The following is a 23,034-nucleotide window of genomic DNA, read 5'->3' as shown; positions in this document are numbered from 1 at the left end:
CAAATATCTTGAACCCTTGATCAACTGTCTAGGAACTTGTGATGTTGCCCAAACTGTTTCCTTTCTTCTTGCCGACAATGACTTTTGAGTCACCTACAAGGTGGCCCATTTTGCCTTTGCTGCCCAAAAACTAAGGGCCAAACATTTAAATGATCTTGGACTCTAGAGATTTTACTGTTTTACAGTTTTATTGTAATACCCTGTGAGTTTTAATATATATTTTTTACTAATGATAGAGGTTTTGTTTAAATACTTGCTTAAACAGAGAATTTTAAAATGTTTTTAATGTTGTGTTGGCCTATGGTCTGGCAATAAATTTGATTGATTGTGTATAGATTAAACAATTAGGGTAATAAAATACACCCGTCTCACACCCTTTTCTATTGGGAACCAATCGGTTTCTCCATATTCTGTCCTTATAGTAGCCTCTTGTGCAGAGTATTGGTTGCGCATCAGGACAATCAGATGCTGTGGCACCCCCATTTCTTTTAAAGCATTCCATAGTTTTTTATGATCTACACAGTCAAAGGCTTTGCTGTAATCTATAAAGCACAGGGTGATTTTCTTCTGAAATTCCTTGTCCGTTCCATTATCTAGCCTATGTTTGCGATATGATCTCTGGTGCCTCTTCCCTTTCTAAATCCAGCTTGGACATTTGGCATTTCTTGCTCCATATATGGTAAGTGTCTTTGTTGTAGCATCTTGAGAATTACTTTACTTGCATGGGATGTTAAGGCAATAGTTCGATAATTACTGCATTCCCTGGGATCCCCTTTCTTTCGAATTGGGATATATATTGAACACTTCCAGTCTGGGCCATTGTTTTGTCTTCCATATTTCTTGACAAATGTTTGTCAGAATTTGGACAGATTCCGTTTCAGTAGCTTGTAGCAACTCTATTGGTATGCCATCTATTCCTGGTGATTTGTTTCTTCCGAGTATTTTAAGAGCAGCTTTCACCTCACATTCTAAGATTTCTGGTTCTTCATCATATGGTTCCTCCGTGAATTAATCTGTCATCCTTGCGTCTTTTTGATAGAGTTCTTCAGTGTATTGCTTCCATCTTCCTTTTATTTAATCTCGGTCAGTCAGTTGATTATTCAACATCCCTACCCTTCGTTTAAATTTCCCTTTCATTTCTCTTAATCTTTTTGAATAGGGCTCTTGTTCTTCCCTTTTTGTTGTCCTCTTTATTTCTATACGATAACTATTGTAATAGTTTTCTTTGTCTCTGCGTACTAGTCGCTGTATTGTTGCATTTAGGGTTCTGACCGTGTTTTTATCTCCTTTTGCTTTTCTTTCCTTCTCTGTTTAACCATTTTAAGAGTTTCGTCAGTCATCCATCGAGGTCTTTCTGTCTTTTTAACTAGAGGTATTGTCTTTTTGCATTCTTCCCTGATAATGTCTCTGACTTCACTCCATAGTTCTTCTGGTTCTTTATCGACTAAGTTTAAAGCCTCAAATCTGTTCCTTATTTGATCTTTATATTCTTCTGGGATGTTATTTAAATCGTATTTTGGCATTATGATTGCTTTGTTCTTCCTCTTTAGCTTTACTCTGGTTTTCAATACGACCAGTTCATGATCTGTACCACAGTCTGCTCCTGGTCTTGTTTTTGCACAAGGTATGGAACTTCTCCATCTTCTGTTGCCAATTATATAATCAATTTGATTCCTATACTGACTATCTAGTGATGGCCACGTGTACAGTCATCTTTTCGGTTGCTCAAAGAATGTGTTTGCAAAAAACAATTTATTGGCTTCACAGAATTCAATAAGTCTTTCTCCTGCTTCATTTCTGTCTCCTAAGCCCCATTTCCCCACAATTCCTAGTTCTTCTCTGTTTCTTTCTTTTGCATTCCAGTCCCCCATGATTATCATGACATTTTGTTTTGGTGTGTGATCAATTTCCTCCTGTACTGCATAAAATCTCTCCAGTTCTTCTTCTTCTGCATTTGACATTGGAGCATAGACTTGGATGATGCTTATGTGAATAGGTTTCCCATTTAATCTCATTGATATCACTCACTTAGACCTTGCGTGGTAGCTCCTAATTGCTTTTGCTACATCACTTTTCATTATTAAAGCAACCGTTTCTTCTTGATTTCTTATTTCCTGCATAAAGTATTTTGTAGTTGCCTGATTGAAAATGTCACATTCCTGTCCATTTTAATTCACTCACACCAAGTATTGTAACGTTGATGTGTTCCATTTCTTGCTTGACAATTTCTAACTTTCCCTGGTTCATGCTTCTCACATTCCATGTTCCTATTGTGTGCGTCGTACAACTCCGGACTCTCCTTTCGCATCTGTGTGCATCAGCCTCTGGGCTTCTTTTCGGCTTTGACCCAGCTGCGTCATTAGTCACAGCGCTACTCGTACTTGTCCTTAGTTCTTCCTCAGTAGCTTGCTGAGTGCCTTCTGACCTGGGAGTCTCATCTTCCAGCACTACCTCATTTTGCATTTTGGATACTCTGTTCATAGGGTTTTCGTGGTAAGAGGTATTCAGAGGTGGTTTGCTGTAATACAGATATATTATGTCCACAGTATTCCCACAATCTACCAGGGAGATTACCCAATCAAAATATGAGATAAGATTAGTCTGGCATGATTTGTTCTTGACAAATCCATTCTGGCTTCTGGGAATCACTGCATTGTTTTCAAGGTACTTATAGATTAACAACTTTATAATCTGCTTCAGAATTTTCTCAGGGACTGATGTCAGAGTGGCTGGTCGGTAGTTCCCAGGTTCCTCCTTTTTGACCCTTTTGAAGATAGGGACATTAGCCCTCCTCCAGACATCCAGCACTTCACCTATGATTCATGATTTCACAAAGATAATAGACAGTGGTTCTGAGAGTTCTTCAGCAAGATCCTTCATTACTCTAGGATGCAATTCATCAGGCCTTAGAGATTTGAATTTGTTCAAAGTAATTAGGTATTCCTTTACCATTTGTCCAACAATCTCAAACTGCAATCCTGCCCCTTCAACATGTAGTTCAATGTTTGCCAGGAGGATTATAGGGCCTTTTTTGGGAGAAGACTGAGTCAAAGTAGGAATTGAGCACTTCTGCCTTTTCTTTGTCATCTGTTATCATTTTGCCATCCTCATTGAGTAGCTGAACTGAACCATTTCTTTTCTCTGTCTTTTACTATGGACATACCTGAAGAAAGCTTTTTTGTTGCTTTTAGCATCCGTCGCTGACCTCAGCTCATTTTCAGTTTTAACCTTCCTGACACCATCCCTGCAATTCTGTGCTACATGTCTGTACTCTTCCTGTACTCTACAGGAGGGATGGGTAAAATGTGAATCCATATCTACTAGTAGATCTTGGGGTAACTTTTTGGTAGAAAAGAAAGGGTTTCTAATTTATAACTAATTAATAATAGCAACACCAAAAGCCTCCCCCATTATTAAAAAACATGATCTGTAGTAATTTATATGTAGATTATATGTAGCTTTGTTTTAAATTGTGCTTTAAATTGTTTTTTAAAGATGTATTTTTAAATTTGTATATTTGTTTTTAATGTTTTTAGTTATTGTAAACCGCCTAGAGAGCTTCGGCTATGGGGCGGTATATAAATACAATAAATAAATAAATAGATTTGCAGATGTATATGACTGAGAGGCTAGAGGTTGGCCAGCTGCAGATATGTGTGGAAGAAGCAGATTATCTAGATCACTCTAGCTGATGGGCCTAATGAAACCTACGAGCCCTCTCCCCACATACAAAATTTGGCCCATGAGGCAGTTTCAGCCAAGGCATGTTCAACTGCCCTACACCCAGAGCTTGGAAGATTAATTTTAAAAAGGAATAAATTACTATTACTATTACATGGCCCCCAAAAGGAATAAATTACCATTACAATTACAATTGTTCTGAAAGGAATTGATTAGTTTACTGTTACTCAAAAGTAAGTACTACAATTACAGTTAAGTTACTTTTTAAAAAAACTAGAGTGCCTACAAGGTGCTGGCCCTGGCTGCTGCACACCTAAGTCACCTAAAACAACATTAAAAATAAATACACACACACACACTGAGGTAATAGAATTCTTTTTATCCATAAGATAGCAGTGGTGGTCTCTCTGCTGGTTAGGGATGGAAAGATCTGTTTCGGTTCTTTCAGTTTATAAGTTTTCCAGTGTTAAATTCAGTTCTCTACATTTCTGCAGCAATCTGTGAATTTTTTTTTAAATCCTCATGAAAATTCTCCACCATTTTAGTGTAAATTTCTCCAAATAAACATATTTTTGTAGGCAGTTTTGACCAAGCCATTTCTCATCATTTCATGCCTTGTTGCATGTTATTTTCACTCATGTATTCATTTTTATGCACACTTTCCACTAATATATGCATTTTTGTAAATGTTGTTTAGTTAGTGAACCACATCCCAAAATCCTAATAAATGCAAATTTTGAAGGATGGCTGCATTTCGGTTCTCATATTGTTTTGAAAAGTGCGAATTTGATAATATCTGCTTGAAATGCAAACTGAATCAAAATTCTCAGCCATCCCTACCGCTGGTAAGGGAGGCGGGAAGGGGGGCAGAGGCCACCCCTGAGATCTTTGCATGTGAAACCAAATGCAATCCCCCCACACACACCCATTCTCAGCCAGCAAGCAGAATCTGTCTCACTTAACCACCAGACCCTGCCCTGCCCCCAACTAAGGGACACCTATCCAAGCGACACCTATCCAAGCAAACATTTTCCCTTGAGATGCATAAAAATTAAAACACTGCAAACTCAGCAAAGTAGCCAGAGAGGCCAGCGGAGGCCACTTTGTGTGCCAAGGGCAAGCACAGTACACACACACACACAGTCATCTTTAATCTTCACAGTTCTTTATCTCCATTCTGCTGCTGCCTCCTTCTCCTTCATCCATGTTCTTCCCTCTGGCTCCTTTCTCCCTCCTCTCCATTCTTCTCCATCACCACCCATTTTTAAAAACAATTGTTTTCTCCACTCCACCCCCATCTCGCTCTCCACCTCTTCCTTCGTCACCTCCTACCCACTCACAGAGCACAAGGGAAGAACGAAGCTGCACAGAAGTCCAGTTTGAGGCACATGATTTTCATCCACAAATCAGAGGAGTAGAAGACTTCCCCTGCTTCCCCCCCCCCCAGTAATGCCCAAAAGTAATGCTAGAAACATTACAATTACTCCTCAAAAGTAATAAAATTACTCCTCGTTCTATTACAATTAAAACATAAAGGAATTACCCACTCATTCCTCAAAAAAGTAATGAATTACAAGTAATTTGTTTTTTGTAACTAATTACTTCAAAGCTCTGCCTGCACCTGACACATATAACATTTGGTGTGGGACAAGTAAAGGTGGCACTTGAATGAAAAGGGCTTTGAAGCACCACCAATCAGTTGATTGGTAGTGCCTACAAACCTCTGTGAAAGCTGAACAATCAATTGATTGTTGTCATTTGGGAAGCCCTTTGATTCTCAAGTGCAGGCAATCTGCTGATCACAGGTACTTTGCAGACTGTTTTGCCTTTATGGGTTGATTTCAAATTGCATGGCCAGAAACAGGTCACCTGATGTCAGGCATTTAACAGTTGGATGGCCCCACCCACTCATCACATGTGGCCCACAGGGTTGTGTGAAAAAAAGGATCCAGACTGTTTGCTGGATCCAATTCCTCATCATGATCTAGATTCATTTTAGTGTGGTTTCAGGGCCGGTTTTAGCACTGAAACATTGTTAGTTGTCCTGATTTATGACCTTTATTGGGAGGGAGTCAGGGGAGTGTAACCCTGTTGGTTCCTCTTGATCTCTCAGCAACTTTTGACACCATTGATCATGGTGCCCTTCTGGAACAAAGGCTCCAACGTGCAAGGTTATTACAAGAAAGTAGTACTAGGGGACTGTTGCTCTGCATCAAGACTTCTGAGCTGTGGGGTCCTGCAAGGCTTCCATTTTGTCTTTTATGCTATTAAACTTCTATATGAAACTGTTGGGAACTATCATCAAATGATTTGGAGCATAGCCTCATCAGTTTGCTGATGACATGCAGCACCATTTTTCTATCCCATCTGAATCAGGAAAAGCTGTGAAGGTGTTGGGTTAGCCCCTGGAAGCAGTGATGGCCTGGATGGGGGCCAACAGACTAAAGTTGAATCCTCTGGTGCTGTATGTGGGTGATTCCCATTTCCAGAAATTAGGTGGATGTCCTGTCCTGGGAGAGCATAGACTATCCCTGAAGGAACAGGTTTGTACTTTGGAGTACTTTCTGTGGCAAGGAGTGCTTATGTCCAGCTTAGGCTGGTTCATCAACTTTGGCCATTCTGAGCTGGAAAAGCCTGGCCTCAGTAGCAGTGGCGTAACTTGCGTATTTGACACCCGGAGCTGATCATTTTTAACACCCCCTCCTCTATATGACAAAATTATTTTCAGTAATAATCATGAAATGAAACAAATAATAATAATGGCCAGAAAAGAAATTTGCACTTGCCAAACAAAAATATTACACCTCAAAGTTCGCACTCTGTTTTAAAGATACAGAACACCTCTGGGAGGCTGGGCTTGGCAACCAAAAGGTCTTCTGTATCTTTAAAAGTTGTGCAGGGGGAAGGGAGAATTTCACCTTGTGTTTTTTCCCATTACAGTGTTGCAAGAAAATCTGCACTTGGCTGAATTTTCTCTTCTCTTAAAGATCCAGAATCATTCTCAGGCCCTGAGCCTGGCAACCCTAATCTCAATGCAGGGAAAAGCCTGTTATTAGGATGCACACTAGGATGCACACCTTAACGTGGTGAGGGGGTATGAAAGTGTTGAATAAGCTGAGAGCAATGCCATCAGGAGTCTAGACCAAGAGGCTAGATTACAAGCAGGGGCACCCAAGGCGGAATGGTCAAAGCTGAGACACCAGACTAAGATGCATCCAAACTCAGAGGAAGGCAATGGTAAACCACCTCTGAATACCTCTTACCACGAAAACCCTATGAACAGAGTATCCAAAATGCAACATGAGATGGTGCTAGAAGATGAGACCTCCAGGTCAGAAGGCACTCACCAAGCTACTGGGGAAGAACAAAGGACAAGCTGGATTTAGAAAGGGAAGAGGCACCAGAGATCATATTGCAAACATACATTGGATAATGGAATGGAGCAAGGAATTTCAGAAGAAAATCACCCTGTGCTTTACAGATTACAGCGAAGCCTTTGACTGCATAGATTATGAAAAACTATGGAATGCTTTAAAAGAAATGGGGTGCCACAGCATCTGATTGTCCTGATGCGCAACCTATACTCTGCACAAGAGGCTACGGTAAGGACAGAATATGGAGAAACTGATTGGTGTGACTGAAAAGGGTGTGAGACGGGTGTATTTTATCATGCTATTTATTTAATCTATACGCAGAACATATCATACGGAAAGCGGAATTGGACCAAGATGAAGGAGGTGTGAAAATTGGAGGGAGAAATATCAACAATTTAAGATATGCAGACAATACCATACTACTTGCAGAAACCAGTAATGATTTGAAATGAATGCTGATGAAAGTTAAAGAGGAAAGCACAAAAGCAGGACTACAGCTGAACATCAAAAAGACTGAAGTAATGACAACAGAAGATTTGTGTAACATTAAAGTTGACAATGAGGACATTGAACTTGTCAAGGATTATCAATACCTTGGCACAGTCATTAACCGAAATGGAGACAATAGTCAAGAAATCACAAGAAGGCTAGGACTGGGGAGGGCAGCTATGAGAGAACTAGAAAAGGTCCTCAAATGCAAAGATGTATCACTGAACACTAAAGTCAGGATCATTCAGACCATGGTATTCCCGACCTCTATATATGGATGTGAAAGTTGGACAGTGAAAAAAGCGGATAAGAGAAAAATCCACTAATTTGAAATGTGGTGTTGCAGGAGAGCTTTGCGCATACCATGGACTGCGAAAAAGACAAATAATTGGGTGTTAGAACAAATTAAACCAGAATTACCATTAGAAGCTAAAATGATGAAACTGAGGTTATCATACTTTGGACACATAATAAGAAGAGCTGATTCACTAGAAAAGACAATAATGCTGGGAAAAACAAGGGAGTAGAAAAAGAGGAAGGTCAAAGAAGAGATGGATTGATTCCATAAAGGAAGCCACAGACCTGAAATTACAAGATCTGAACAGGGTGACTCATGCCAGATGCTGTTGCAGATCACTGATTCATAGGGTCGCCATAAGACGTAGTTGACTTGAAGGCACATAACAACAACAGGTAAATACACACACAGGCACACACACATTTCAGACTGTTGACAATCTCTGCTAATATCTATACAAATTTACACAACAGGTATGGGGCATCCTCTTGATTCTTCTGGACCCCACAGCAGCATTTGACACCATCGGTGATGGTATCTCACCGGCTCTTCTCTGTGCATCGGGAGCTGGAGGCTCGATGATGAATAGTCATTCCGCCCAGACTTGCAGGGCTGGTTTCAGATTGTGGCATTGAGGGGGGGCTTCTGTTTGACCCCAAGGCGTTTCAGCGGTAGTGTCACGCAGGGCTCCATCTGGGCCCCTTGCTTTTCAACACCCATTACGAAGCCGCTGCAGGGAGGTCCCCAGGGGATCTTACGCTCAGTCTCAGCAGTATGCTGAAGTCGCCCAGCTCTGCTTCCCCTTGTCCCTGGGGTCAGGGGAGGCAATGTGGGGAGCCAGGAAATAAAGTCCTTCTTCATACAGCCCATAGTTAGACTAGGGTGTTTGCTCCCATGCGAGGCAGTGATGGCCACCAACTTGGGTGGCTTTAAACAGGGGCTGGACAAGTGCATGGAGGATAAAGGCTGCCCATGGCTACAAGGCACGACTTTGGCCTGGTCCAGCAGCCGGGCACTTCAAATGTTCTTAGGCTCTTTCTTACTCTCTCTATGACAAAGCTCAGCTTTGCAGGTTTACACGTGCAGTGGATCTCTGGGGCAAGAATGGTAATACCTGTGTCTGCACACCTGAAAGCAAAGCAGCTCCTTCTCAGGGCTCTGGACTGCAGTGACACAGCGCGGTTCTTGAAAAGCCAGAAGCCCTGATGGGAATTTTTAATTGTGGATTTGTTACTACATGAATCCCCTGCCTTTCTTTCGAGGAGCCCCAGGTGGCACACAACGTTCTCCCCTAAGCGGTACAGCCCCGGCTTTGCATGCAGAAGCCACCTCCTCCCCGTTCAGTCCCCAGTGGCATCTCCAGGCAGGGCTGGGAACCTCCCCTGCCTGGCACGCCGGAGAGCTGCTGCCAGTCAGTCCAGAGAGTCCTGAGCTAGATGGACCATAGAAGGCAGCTTCCTAACCCTGTTGCTGGCTGAGCGACGGGCCTGAGGTCACCCAGAGAGCTTCCTGGCTGAGCAGGGCTTTGGATGACCCCCCCCCCGCCAGCAGCCCCAGCACACCCCTCACGCCACCACCCAGTGCTGGGCCCGCTTGGTGCCCGCCGGCAGAGGCTGCTTGTTGTGATCTGAAGCAAGCCTCCTATTCACCCGCAGCCCACCACGGTGCAGACGCTCCTTGCCAGGTCGCCGCACCTGCCACACTGCAGCAGCTGTGGCATAGCTCCCCTGAACCTCCAGCAGGCAGCACCTGAGCGCTGGCCCGGCCAAGGCTGACCGCGGTAGTGGCAGCAGGAGCAGGACAGGTGGTGGTGAGCATGTCCCCGTCGAGAGGCTGCCTCCTCCTCTGGCCAGGACAGCACCCCCTTATTGCCTGCACCCAGGGCGGACCACTCCCACTGCTCTCCTCTTGGTACACCACTGCTCAGTGGTCTATTCTCTAATGACCTCTTACTTGGACTACTGCAATGCACTCTACACTTGAAGATGATCCGGAAGCTGCAGATAGTGCAGAATGTAGATGCTAGGTTGGTTAGTGGGGTAGCCTAATAGAACTATGTGTCAATAGTCCTGAATGCTCTGCATTGGCTGCCAGTGAGCTACCAGGCCCATTAAAACAATTGGTACCAGTGTACATAGCTGCTTGGACCCAAGTACCTAAAAGAGAGCCTTCCCGTATATCAGCCATCTTGGGCCCTATATTCAACAGGGGAGGATCTGTTGGTGCTGGGTGTCGCCTGTTGGTGCTGATCCATGATAGGGCCTTCTTAGTGACAGTCCCCCATTTGTGGAATACCATCCCTGATGAGGTACGTGTGTCTCTTTCATTAAAATTCAGGAGGAATTTAAAAATATTCTTGTTCACTCAGGCACTTGATGGCTGAAAAATACTGTTTCCACCAAACTCGAAATTATTAGCTGTGAGGGTATGTGACTGGTTCTTCATGCTTTCAGATTTTTTAAATAGGTTTGATTATATTTTAATTGTATTAATTTGTTAATCTGTTGTTTGCCACCCTGGGCCCCTTGGATCACAAGATAAATAGAAATGAAATACATAAACCTCCAGTGTCAGAAGCGCGCTCTCTCTCTCTCTCGTGTGTGTGTGTGGGTGGGTGGGTGGGTGGGTGGGTGTGTGTGTGAGAGAGAGAGAGAGAGAGAGAGAGAATATACCAGTTACTAGGAATCACAAGTTGGGAGTGCTTTAGCGCGTAGGTCCCGCATGTGGGCTTCTTATAGGCATCTAGGTGTCCACTGTGTGAAAAGGTTGTTCTTACGTTCCTACATATACTGCTGATAGTACATTGTGATTGGGTGCTGAGTTACACCATGTCCTATTCTCTGTCAAGGAGATACAGATTTGACAGTTGTGGACGTGGGAGGTGGTTACTTTTTTTCTTCCCTTCCATTGAAAAGGAAATGTTGCCATGGATTGAAGGCATATAGGATTTAACGCAAGAGTGCTCCTCCCTTGTGTATTCACATCCTGCCCACAACTCTGCCCTGTTTTAGCCATTTGCTGGCATATCTTCACTTGTAGAAAAAGCTCTGCTGGGCAGGGTTCTGCTGGTGTATTGGGATGGTGGCCACTGGTTTACCTGTCATAGCAGTGGCATATCTGGCAACCTGTTAGTGTAGGGGGAATTGTACCAAATCTTAATGCCCCACAACCAGTGTAATTTTTAATGTAGCAAGTTTTGCTATTTTGTTTCTATAATTTTAAATGTAATCATTTTGCTGTTGTAACTTTTCCTTCAACATAAAGATCAATTATCCACTTAAGTCTCTCATAATAAATCTTGTTCCATCACTCTCACTCTCCTCCCTCCCCCCTCAACTGTCACTTCTCAACAGAAACTCTTTCTCTTTCTCTCTACCCAGATTCTAAAAAGGCTTTTCATCCCAGAGTGCAAGCCTTACTTCGGGCAAGATTCTAAGGGTTTTTTTCCAGCAGTCAATAGAACAGGCTACAATCATTATCAACTGAATTCTAAATGTTCAGCCTAAACACACATCATTAAAACCATTTGATAAATTAAATAATCATTGCACAACTCATTATTACATATTTAAAACCCACCCACAAAGGAGTCCCTGACTGGAGCATTTTCCTGCCCAACTTGAGAACTGATTGTGAGAGACCTCTACTCTCCAGATTGAATTGGTTTGTGAGGATTGCAAATACAGAAGTAAGAATACATTCTTTTGTTATGCTTGCAGGTCTCTAAATGGTGATAAAATTCAACATGTAATGGCTGACAAAAGAAAGCATTGTTCTCAGAGGGATTCATACATCTGTACACAATTGGGCAGCCCAGCCAGGAGTGCTGATCTGATACTGCACCTGCCAGGAATTATGATTCTCAAGTATTTTCCAGAAGATCAACCACTGTAACCAAAATCTATTTTCTGCTAGCGCTGTACACTCACACAGCTTCCTAACTGTACTGAATTTATCCTAGCATGATCTTCAGAACAGCTTACAACAGCATTGCTACAGGCAGTTCTGTAGGTGAGATGTGTGGGGAAAGGGAATTGAGAGACCAGTATGCATAAAACTGGAAAGGGTGTGGTGAAATACCACACAAGATCTGTAGAGGAGTAACTGTTCTGTTTAGCCCTCCCTCGTGCAGGGATGAACAAATTTGAGCAGCTATGAGTTGCATCATATTCCCAACCCCCTCTTTTTAATATATTGCCAGATTAGCACTTCCTTTTTGGAGCTATGTAGCATGGGTGTGTTTGTACACTCAGGACAAGTGAAAAAAAAGTTGACAGAATGAGCCAGAAGGCACAGCACAGGAACCATCCACCGACTGCCCATGAAATTCATGCAACCACAATCCATGCAATTTGTGAGAAATTGTGCTGTCTGTCAAAATAATCATGTAATCTCCAGCAAATACTGGAGAAGAAGGCTGAGCACTAAAAACTGTATTTCGTATGCTGGATGAATGAGAGCTCACCAACAAATGCTTAGGCGAAAGAATCAGGAGCTCCTCAAACAAACAAACAAACAAAATGCACTTTTGAGACCTGTAAATTAAAAAAAAATCAGTGTAACAAATAATTATTTCTAATTATAATTAAGTAAATTTTACTCAAGCAGTTAAACCATATTACCTAATATACCCTTCTTGCAACTCTATCGATAATTTTGGATGAACTTGCAAGTCACAATGAAATTAAATTAATGAAGTAGTTTTAGAAAATAAATCAATATACCAGCTAGCAGTATCAATATTTATAATTAACCTAGTGCCAAGGGCATAAACTCTTGTGATAAATTTGTGGGATAGCACATGGAAGGAAAAGGAAAAGGCTGTTGCTGGCAAACTTACCTGAAATACTGTTTGCTCTTACAGGACATCACAACCTAACAGGAAATAATTTTATAATGCTATATCTCTACAGAATACCAGTACCCCTTATTTTACTTTTTAAATGTTGATCCAGCAATCGCAAATAGAAACTGATACTGAGGACTAGTGACTTATCAATGACAGGTCTAAAACATGGAGCTTCTCTCCAGCACCACATTATTCTGAAATATACAGTTACAGGCAAGCAGCTCGTATAAACTGTATAAACACTAGTCACACTACCACCTTTTCCTGCTGTCGGCACTACCGTCCCTGCCCTACTAGCAAACCAAGAACAAACAAAAACTCCCGTTCCACCTTAAATCCCTTATCAACTCTTGAGTGCACTGACCAATAATATCTTTAATACATGGAAGGGCGGAGCCACACGCAAAATGCTAAATAATTGTGGTTCATTTGCATAACTGTTGAAACGGCCGATATGCGGATTGGCTGGCAGAAAAATCGCAGCTTGCACATCCGGCCCCGCTTCTCCGAAGGTGTGGCCAAAAGGGAGTGGGAGGAGAGATTGGTGCTCATTTGCATAACGGCCAAGCGTAGGCTGTAGGTTCTGTTTTTTTGAATCAGCAGCGGTAGCGGCAGACGGGCGCGCTTGTGGGTAGAGCGCTAAAGCTCTGGTGACGAAGAACCTCGTAAACGCAGGTACTACTCGTACTCTGAAGGACAGGGAGGGAGCGGGGCCGCTGTGTACAAATCAGGCTTTGTATCGGAAACGGCAGCAGCCAGCGGCTACTTTATCGCAAAGCAACTGGAGTCAGTCACCTCAGGCAGCGTTTTGCTACGAGGAAAGGCTTTTCCTTGCTCTCGAATCTCTGCATCCTGTTTCTATTGAATCTCAGCCGCTCTGAAGGCTTTCTGTGGTTCGGTGCTGGTCGCAGCAATAATTTCTGGTTGCTTTTTCCCAACCACGCATTACCAGGCTGGCTGGCTGGCTGGGAGGAGGAGGAGGAGGAGCTCTTTATGTTCGCAGGAAATACTTGCGTCCAAGCATGCGCAGTGCATAAGCGCGCCTGAAGCTTTCCTCTGTAGCGTTTGGTGGTTAGGGAGAAAGCATTGCTGTTGCTCACGAGGAGTTGTCGATTTCAGCAGGTGGCTATTTTCCTTGATTCTAAGCAACTGAGGACGAATAAACTGGACTGTGGAGTAATCGGTTAGTGGTTCTATTTTATAATCTTAGTCTGTGGATGTGAGTTGGTTGGATGTAAGTAGTTTTTTCTAAAGAGACTTACTTGTTTGTTGCTACTGTTCCTAAAATTCAATTAACAGGACCTTGTGGTTTTGTCAACTTTTTAAAAAATTGTTTAATTCAAATGGATGAAGGAAGTAAAGTAGGATGGGATGGATTATTTTTATGTAGGAAATGAAAATGTGGAGTTACTCAGTAGTGATTACTTTTTGTCCTCATTTAGAACGTGATACAACATATTCAGAGTCTACAGCAGAAAATGTGATCTAAAATCAAAACATATAGTAAAAACAAATGGTACACTAAAATGACCGTTTCTTAAAAATGTGGTTCTCTCTCACTTGGCCCTCCTTTATACCAACGCTGTTATTTAGGTAGTATTAAATAATGACAACACAATATTCTGCTTTCTGGATTACAAGCTGCCAGATTTGATTATGGAGAAGGTTTCTTGCTACTGGTACACGTTGTAAGTTATGACCCATAAGGAGAGTAGTCATTTTGTGGATCTCTGTGGCCTCTTCATAGACCATATAATAATATTCAAATTTATATGTATGGGTTTTTTTGTATGTGCATGCTGGAGATCTTTTTAGTTGTGTTGCAGGTGGCAACTATGAGATACTGTTTTGTTGGCCCAACATGGCAGTGGGCTGGTGTTTGCATGTTCATTGGGGAGTGTGCCTTTATTCTTGTTGTAAAAAATAAAAATATCCCAGGGACAATGTTGAAATGGTGTGCCAAAGTCCAAGGGAAGGGGGAGGAGTAATGCTTAGTACCTGGAGTACTAAGACATGGAAGAAAAACCTTGCTATTGCATAATAGCATCACTTCTATGTCTTAATTTTCATATTTAATACAGATCATCATAAATCAGTATATTTTCTTCATGATATCACTCATCATTAAATTAATGTTGGGAGGAATGTCACTCAGATTTACATTGCAGATTAACATATGCAGAATTCTTTGAACTCTCAAAAGCGCAATAAAAATGCTTAATGTCAGCATGACCCTGTTAGAGCCCCATATAATTACTGCAAAATTAAAGGTGTGGAAAACTGACTTGAAAATTTGAGTATGGAGAATTTCTAGTATTTATTGGACGATTGTATTTTTAGCCAAAGTGTTATGGTTAAATTGGTAAATGATTTATACCTCGACCAAATCCAAGTAAGATCCCCCCCTTTCTACTTCTGGGTGCCTTTCATAGTCTTGAGTGGCTTTTTCTTTATCTTTTTTTTTTTTTTTTAAAAACCTAACTTGTATTCTGGACAAAGTGGAATGGGGTTTATAATTTGCTGGGTGCAAGTTTATGTATGTGGTGCAGAATTCAATGCTGTTAAGCTTAAAATGGCTGTCTCTTATGAAGCATCAGAGTATAGGCATAATCATTCCATGTACGCAAGTACAGTTCACACTTGTGGAGGGATCACCATAGGACATAAAAGAGCACTCTTCTGTCACTGCCCTTCTTTGGGAAGATGGGCAAATGCACCAGGTGTTTATGGGGGAATGGAAAGCCTGTGTGGGTCTTCAATATCTCTTATCAAGCAGTCCTTTCATTTCCTTGATTGAGCAGCCGGAGGAGGGTTGGAATGAAATGGGGGAGGTCCTCCCACTTCTGCATAACAGCCTGAGGCCTATCCATACTTCTGAGTGGGGAGGTGGAATAGGGTAGAACAGTCTCATGTTGATACTTCCATGTGTCAGTGCTGTTTCTGTATGGGGAAAGATCTTGCCTTATGTTTCTAAGTCTAGATGCTTTATTTAAGGAAGCTTATTCATAGTCAAACTGTACAAAGTTAATTTTCAGTTGCATGAACTCAACAGGAGACTGTGGCTGAATCACAAAATAGAAGGATTTATGGTTTGTAATATGTGATATGCTCTCATTTACTTGTACTTTAAGGACAACAGACAGTATATATATGCATTATATATCTGGACTGTACTACATAACATGCAGTGCTAAAATAATAAAGGGAATTAAGGTGAAAATATCAGTTGCAAAGGCTGCTAACCTGTCCCATTTCATTATTCTTCCCTTCCTGCAAGAAATTTACAGCAGCATGCATGAGATGTTTCCTACTTAATGCTCACAATAATTCTGTAAGGTAGGGTAGACCGTGATGAGTGTGGGCACACCCAGTAAGCCTCATGGCTGAAGAAAGATCACTGTGTTCTCATTTTTGGACTATATTGTACTTTGATCTTTGCTATTATAACTAACACTGTCTTGCAAGGTTCAGTCAATCAGTTCTATCAGTTTACTTTAGATTTTGGTGGGGTTGCAGTTGAAACAAAACTATGCATGCTGGTTTCCTCTTCCTAATGTGTCAATTGTTGAAAAAAAATTTTTCCTTCCTATGATATTGAAAGCTAGCAGATATTTTGTATTTCAGAGTGAATCTACAGTGGGGCTTTCCTTCCAACAACAGCACAGGAAATTTAAGATGACTGTTCAGTTGAATCACAGCCAGTGTATCTTTTTATTTAGCTATCCCACAATGCTGATGGGATTTGAATTTGTTTCCTTGTTAAAACACTCACAGCACATAATTGGCTTTTCAGAGCTACTTTAATAGTCAATATTTCTGATTCCTAAACTAATAGAGAATAAAGAGAAAGAAGAAAACACTATTTTTAGTAATGAATGGTTGCATTTGTTCATTAAATACTAAGTTCATGAAAATCCTATTCATAGGGTCGCCATAAGTCGGGATCGACTTGAAGGTAGTCCATTTCCATTTTCTTGCACACAATCCTTGTTAGAGGACCACAAATTTTGGATTGATGTACTCACTAGCTATTATTTTTGTTTGCCGCCAGTTCCCTTTCCAAAGTTGCCCTGGCTTACAAAGGGGAATTGGGGTGGTCTGGAGAAGGTAGGGAAAAGTAGGAGTCTCTTCTGAGTAGCGTAAGATACTCCTGCTATTCATTACCTTTTTTCCAAGCTTCAGCATAAAACGAGAGATGATCTCTTTCCTTCCTTAAGTCTTCAACTTGCTGGGAAGGGAGGTGGAGAAGAGCGGCAGTTATGACTGGACATGTTTGTAGAACCTGTTATACTATCGACATCCCTAAATGGTCACTTGCATTGAGCTTTGGCCACTATAAAGCCATTGTTGTGTAGTGGTTAGAGTGTTGGACTAGGACCTGGGGGACCTGGGTTTGAATCCTGAGTTAGCCATGAAGCTTACCGGGTGATCTTGGGCCAGTCACTGTCTCTCAGCCTAACCTACCTCAGAGTGTGGTTGTTGGGATAAAATGGGGAGGGGAGAATCATTTGAGCTCCTTGGAGGAAAGGGAGGGATATAAATGTAGCAAATCTTTATTTATTAAAAGTGTAATGATTAAGCAACTACACATTGTTAATAGTTGACACCTCTACAGTTTAAAAGAAGTGGGGGAAGTGGGCCGCCAATAATGCTATATAAGCAAAAGGCCCGTATTGTGTAATAAAACACAAAAATTCTAGACAATAAAAATATGGAGTGTTCTGAAGACTGAGACCTTCCATGTTTGTGCTTTTATAGCCAAAACTGTACCACTGCAACATGAGAAAAGTACCACCAGACTTGTGGTAATGCTGAGGTATGTGCAAGCTGGAAATAAAATCTGCAGGAACAAACTTTATGGAAGCAGAAGTCCCCCTCCCAAACCACACCCAACTCTATAATGACTCAGTAGAATGCATTGTAGGGAGAGACTGACACAGCTGGATGGGTGGGGGAATAGAATGAAGTGGCTGGAACAGGATGACAGAAACATATATAAAGAGAAGAAAAGATCAGTTAATTGTCTGGATAGAAGCTGTTTTTAAATGTCAATGTATTTAGAGACAGAGCCGCTCATCGACATCAATGAAAAAATTAAAGAATTTAATGTAACTGGGATTGGGCACAAGTTTGGGCCCCATAATCCCAAATTGGGGGGACTCATGTGGCCTTAATGCATGTTCAGTGGGCACAGACTCTTGGGGACAGGCCAGGAAAATTGAGGGAGGTGAGTGATGAAATCAGGGCTGTGGAGTCGGTACGTCAAACCTCTGACTTCTCTATTTTTCTACTGTCCGACTCCTTCATAAATGGCAAATGTATATTATTTTATTTATTTATTTATTATTTGATTTATATCCCGCCCTTCCTCCCAACAGGAGCCCAGGGCGGCAAACAGAAATGCTAAAAACACTTTAAGACATCATAAAAAGACCTTAAAATACATTAAAACAAAACAATTAAATTATTAATTTTATTTTGAAGTCAAAGTCGGTACATTTCTACCGACTCCACCCAAAATTGCTTCCAACTCCACAGCCCTGGATGAAATGGCTGTAACTTTCAACAAAAGTGCTCCATATTGTAACATTTTGTTGGAGGGCCTCTGTTGCATATACTATCCAACCTTATGTAGTCAAAATGGCCCTACCCACACATGAGGGCGGGGTCAGTGGAAACACTGAAGTTTGCAAAAGTACTGAAAAACTTTACAGGGAAAAACTTGGGAGATGGACCTCCAAAAACAGCTGAAGGAGAACTGAGGTTGCTGAGTGGCAATGGAATGCCCATTGTTAAATTCTGAATTTTTGCATGGCTTGAGATACCAAATCATACTTGGATAGTTTGCAAAACAACGAAAAGAGTGATAGAAACTATCAACAAGGTGATAAGCAAAGAAAGACTATATTTCTTGGTCTTAGAAACAGCATGTAGATACCAAGATTATCATACATAGATAGAAGATATATTCTTCTAGAAAGAGAACTCACAAATGGACCTGTGTAACATTAATAATTGTGTTTTTTTATTTGGTTTTTAATTGTCACAGGTGGTTTGTAGGATTTATGGGTTATGTTGTTTTTAGTTATGTAAGTTGCTTTGGGTCACCTCATGAGAAAAGTGACTCACGATGATGATAATGATGACAACAGCGATTATAAATCAATCTGAAAAAAAACATTTCCTTAATGTTTTTTCAGTTCCCCCCCTTTTCCAACTTCTTGAATATTTTTGTGTCTGTTTTTCCTTAGTGGTTAGAGGCAATTTTCCTCCGCTGTATTTTCTGGTTCTGATTTTGATGTACAAAGCCCTTTACAGCTTGGGACCAGGATACCCAAAGATTGTCTTACCCCTTATGTACACAGTCGATCACTACACTCTGCAAGTGAGGGCCTTCTGCAGATACCATCTTATTAGGAGGTCTGTTCTGCACAACATAGGAAGTGGACCTTTAGTGTTGTGCCACCTACCTTTTGGAATTCCCCCCCTTAAATATTAGACAGGAACCATCTCTGTTATCTTTTCAGTGCCTACTGAAGACCTTCCTCTTTCAACAATCCTTTGAAGTAGAGACCTTATCCCACTCGGTGTTTGTGTTGGAATTGCTTATTAAGATGTTTTTAAAGCAATTCCTTTTTTAAAAAGATGTTTTATTTTAAGATGTTTTAAGAGTGTTTTCAGTGTTCTTGTTTGCAGCCCTGGGCTCCTGGGAGGAAGGGCACGATATAATAATAAATTATAATAATAATAAAATATTTTAATGTAACATTTTCTGTTTCACAAAATGCATTGTTTCATAAAGTTAATTAGTAACATGAATTGATACAGTACTAGTCAAACTGGGTAGTTTCAAAGATATAATTATGACTACTTGTGAAAGAATATAGATAGCTTATGCACTGCTCTTTGGCAGTGCTAAATTTAGTATGGAATGAGCACCTTCATCCTCCCCTCCTCCAATTTAAACAAAATAATGGAAGTCATGCCAAGCATCCCAATTAAAAATAATTTCCAAATAAACATTGGATTTTTTGAATATACAAGCGACACTAATATCCTCCTTTTTTCTGATAAAATATTTCAGTTCAAATACATACAGCTATTGTAGAATTAAAGTGATGTACTTTGTTTAGAGTTGCCCACAATTTAAGGCACTGGGAATTTTACTAGAAAAACCATGTACCTGGCATTATACATGATACATTAGGGTTCTCATTGAATCTAACATGTCCCCTTGCACCCTGATCTGTGTGAGACCAGGATTCCCTTAATTATAGGAATTTTACTGAGTTAAACATCACTTGTTTTGATCCATTTTTATTTTAATGATCTTCTTGCAATGTGACCTGATATATTTACCAAATCTTGGTGTGGTCATTACATTGGTCCTGCATCACATAAACATACACCTGTCTGGATATCTTTCTATGAATGCTAATGCACACTTGAGAATTTGTGAAGTGGTTATTTCTTGGTATTTTTCTGAGAAGAAAGGAAGGCAACGTTTTTGAATTTTAATATTGGGCAGTCTAGAGCAGTCTGAAATCATTTAATGTCACAGCTTTGTTCCTCTAAAAAGGCTATGGAGGTCAAATCAAGGTTTGGTTGTTCAAAAAATGTGTTCGCAAGAAACAAATTAAGTCTTTAAGTCAGTAAGTCTTTCTCCTGTTTCGTTTCTGTCTCCTAGGCCACATTTCCCCACAATTCCTAATTCTTCTCAGTTCCCTACTTCTGCATTCCAATCCCCCATGATTATCAGTACATGTTGTTTTGGTGTGTGATCAATTGCTTCCTGTACTTCTGCATAAAATCTCTCCAATTCCTCTTCTGCATTTCACATCGGAGCATAGACTTGGATGATGGTTATATTGATAGGTTTCACATTTAATTTCATTGATATCACTCGCTCAGACCTTGCGTTGTAGCTCCTAATTGCTTATGCTATATCACTTCTCACTATTAAAGCAATCCCATTTCTTCTTAATTTCTCATTTCCTGCATAAAATATTTTGTAGTTGCCTGATTGGAAATGTCCCATTCCTGTCCATTTTAATTCGCTCACACCAAGTATTGTAATGTTGATGCATTCCATTTCTTGCTTGACATTTTCTAACTTTCCCTGGTTCATGCTTCTCACATTCAGGGCTGTGGAGTCAGTACACCAAACCTGCTAATATAAGTAAGAATTCAGATGTGTTCTTAAACTCTTTTAAAAAGAAGAGAGTTGAACATCGGCTTAGTCACGCATAACTAAGTCTAGATCCAACCCAGTTATTATATAGTAAGTTGTTTTAGAAAGCTACAAAAATGTTCCAATTTGATTACATGGAAGTTCTGCACGTTAGGAAGCTGTACTGGGTACTTTGTTGCCAAAGTCCGTGATGCAAGTGGACAAAATCCAGAAATGTTGCCTTCTAATCTTCATTTACTGTTGCTTCTGTAGTATTCAGATTGCCAGATAACTGATGTTTGAAATGGTAATCCTGCGCCTCTTAACTAATTTGTTACATTTATGTCCGACCTTCCTTCCACCATGGAACAGCACACAAACATCAAGGCAGCACACAAAGGATTCCTAGGAAATTTTATGCGCTGATCATACCCAAAGCTGCTTAGCTTCAGCAGGGTTACTGTAACATGTGCCTTCAGACCACGCCCTGGTTAATTAATCATTAATAAATGATTAACCATGTTAAAATACCTGATTCCCCCCAAGGGGAAGCTGGGAAGAGCAACTGCAATCCAAAAAATGGGTAAATGCTATAAACTTGTTTTTATAGATTTGAACAGATCTGTTAAATTTCAAAGCTAATTTTTAAATGATATTCACATTAAAATGTTTCTTTGATAGATAAAATGAGCTGTCCACGACCACCAGCTCACCATCTTATAAGAGCACTTTGGGTTGTATCTGACTAAGTCATACTTGGATTAAGTTAGTCATGCCCTTTGAGTCTGCTTGGAGTATGACTTGGATACAATCCACTATATTTACTTGGTTCTGAGTACTTTTATTTTCTTTTATCAACTCATATAACAATTAACTATTTAGCACATTTGTTTTTAGTCATTCTTTCAAGGTTTGCCTATGTATGCCACAATCCTACAAGGTAGGTTAGGTTGAGAGAGAAAGTTGCCCAAGGCCATTCAGTGTCCTTGGTTTAAGTTTCAGCAGCTAACTATAGGTGTTGGCTAGCACTGTATATGTTATTCATTTGTCCCATTCATAAAATGTGTTTGGGGGTGTCTTTTTCATGAAGCTGTACATGGAGGAGGAGCGTGAAACTTATTTATTTAAAATATATTTTACCCACTCTTTGTTGCCACGTGTAGTCCCAGAATGAAGTACATAAGCATTTTTAATTTGGCTCTGTAGCAAATTGGCAGCCAGTGCAGTCCGTTTAAGACATGTGTTAAATGTTCATGGCAGGTTGTCTCAGAGCAGACTAGTCACCACATTTTACACTAGCAACTTCTGAACCAATTTCAAGGGGAGTCCCATATACCATGCATTACAGTAATCCAGTCTAGAGGTTATGGTGCATGGATAACTGGCCACACTATCCCTGTCCAGGAACAGCTGTAGCTGGTGAATGAAGCAAAGCTTGTAAAAGGTAACTTGTGTCTTCAATAACAATGTTGGATCTAGAAGCTCCCCCAGAATGCATGCCTGAGGGAATGCAACCCCATCTAGTATGAGCAGCCTGCCTAAATTTGGGACCTGAAAAACCACCCACCAGGCCTCGATTTTGTTTGGATGCAAACTAACCATTGACTCTCATCCAGCCCACCTCTGTATCCACTGATCAGGGCATACACAGCCTCACCTGACCCAGATGTTACAGAGAAATAGCGCTCGTTAATATCTTACATAGATGATGCCTTTCTTCGTATTCCCTGATGACTGTTCCCAATGACATCTTATAGATGTTCAATAACATTGGGAACAACATGGAACCCTACAGCATAGCCATGGGCCTGAGGTATAATCATCCAGCGCTTCTGGAAATGGCCCCATGGGTAGAAGCTGGACAACAAAATACAATGCCTCCCATTTCCAAACTACATTGTCAATCTAGGAAAATCATGATTGGTGGAATTGAAAGCTGCAGAGACATCAAGGAAAATCAACAAGCACTCGCACCCTCTATCCTCCTGATAAAGGTAATCTGTCAGGGCAACCAAGACTGATTTGTTCCCCAAACCAGACCTGAACCCAGACTGGAATGGGTTCAGATAACAATTCCCGGAGCTGGACCACCAAAACTCTGAGCTACCTTCACTAAAAAGGGGGCATTGGTGACTGGACAGTAGTTATCGTCAGCAGAGTGACTGGAATAAAG

At 40.9% G+C, this 23,034-nt stretch overlaps 1 protein-coding gene and 1 long non-coding RNA gene across 7 annotated transcripts in view; one reads left to right on the top strand and one right to left on the bottom strand.

The window, feature by feature from the left end:
• The window catches only part of LOC133390551 (uncharacterized), a 34,867-nt gene extending 21,828 nt beyond the window's left edge, over positions 1-13,039 (bottom strand). The window contains exon 1 of the long non-coding RNA XR_009764423.1: positions 12,683-13,039. This is a non-coding gene — a long non-coding RNA (uncharacterized LOC133390551). The remainder of the gene's footprint in view (positions 1-12,682) is intronic.
• A 153-nt stretch (positions 13,040-13,192) lies between these two features.
• ATF7IP (activating transcription factor 7 interacting protein) overlaps positions 13,193-23,034 on the top strand; it is a 124,026-nt gene continuing 114,184 nt past the window's right edge. For 4 of the 6 annotated variants that reach the window (XM_061639365.1, XM_061639359.1, XM_061639360.1 and 1 more), the window contains exon 1: positions 13,193-13,366. The gene's annotated coding sequence lies outside the window, so the exon portion shown is untranslated. The other 2 variants (XM_061639361.1, XM_061639362.1) reach the window with 1 other exon arrangement.

The sequence above is a fragment of the Rhineura floridana genome, chromosome 8 (genome assembly GCF_030035675.1).
Source record: "Rhineura floridana isolate rRhiFlo1 chromosome 8, rRhiFlo1.hap2, whole genome shotgun sequence".
NCBI classification, from domain to species: domain Eukaryota; kingdom Metazoa; phylum Chordata; class Lepidosauria; order Squamata; family Rhineuridae; genus Rhineura; species Rhineura floridana.
This window is presented reverse-complemented; position numbering and strand designations above follow the sequence as displayed.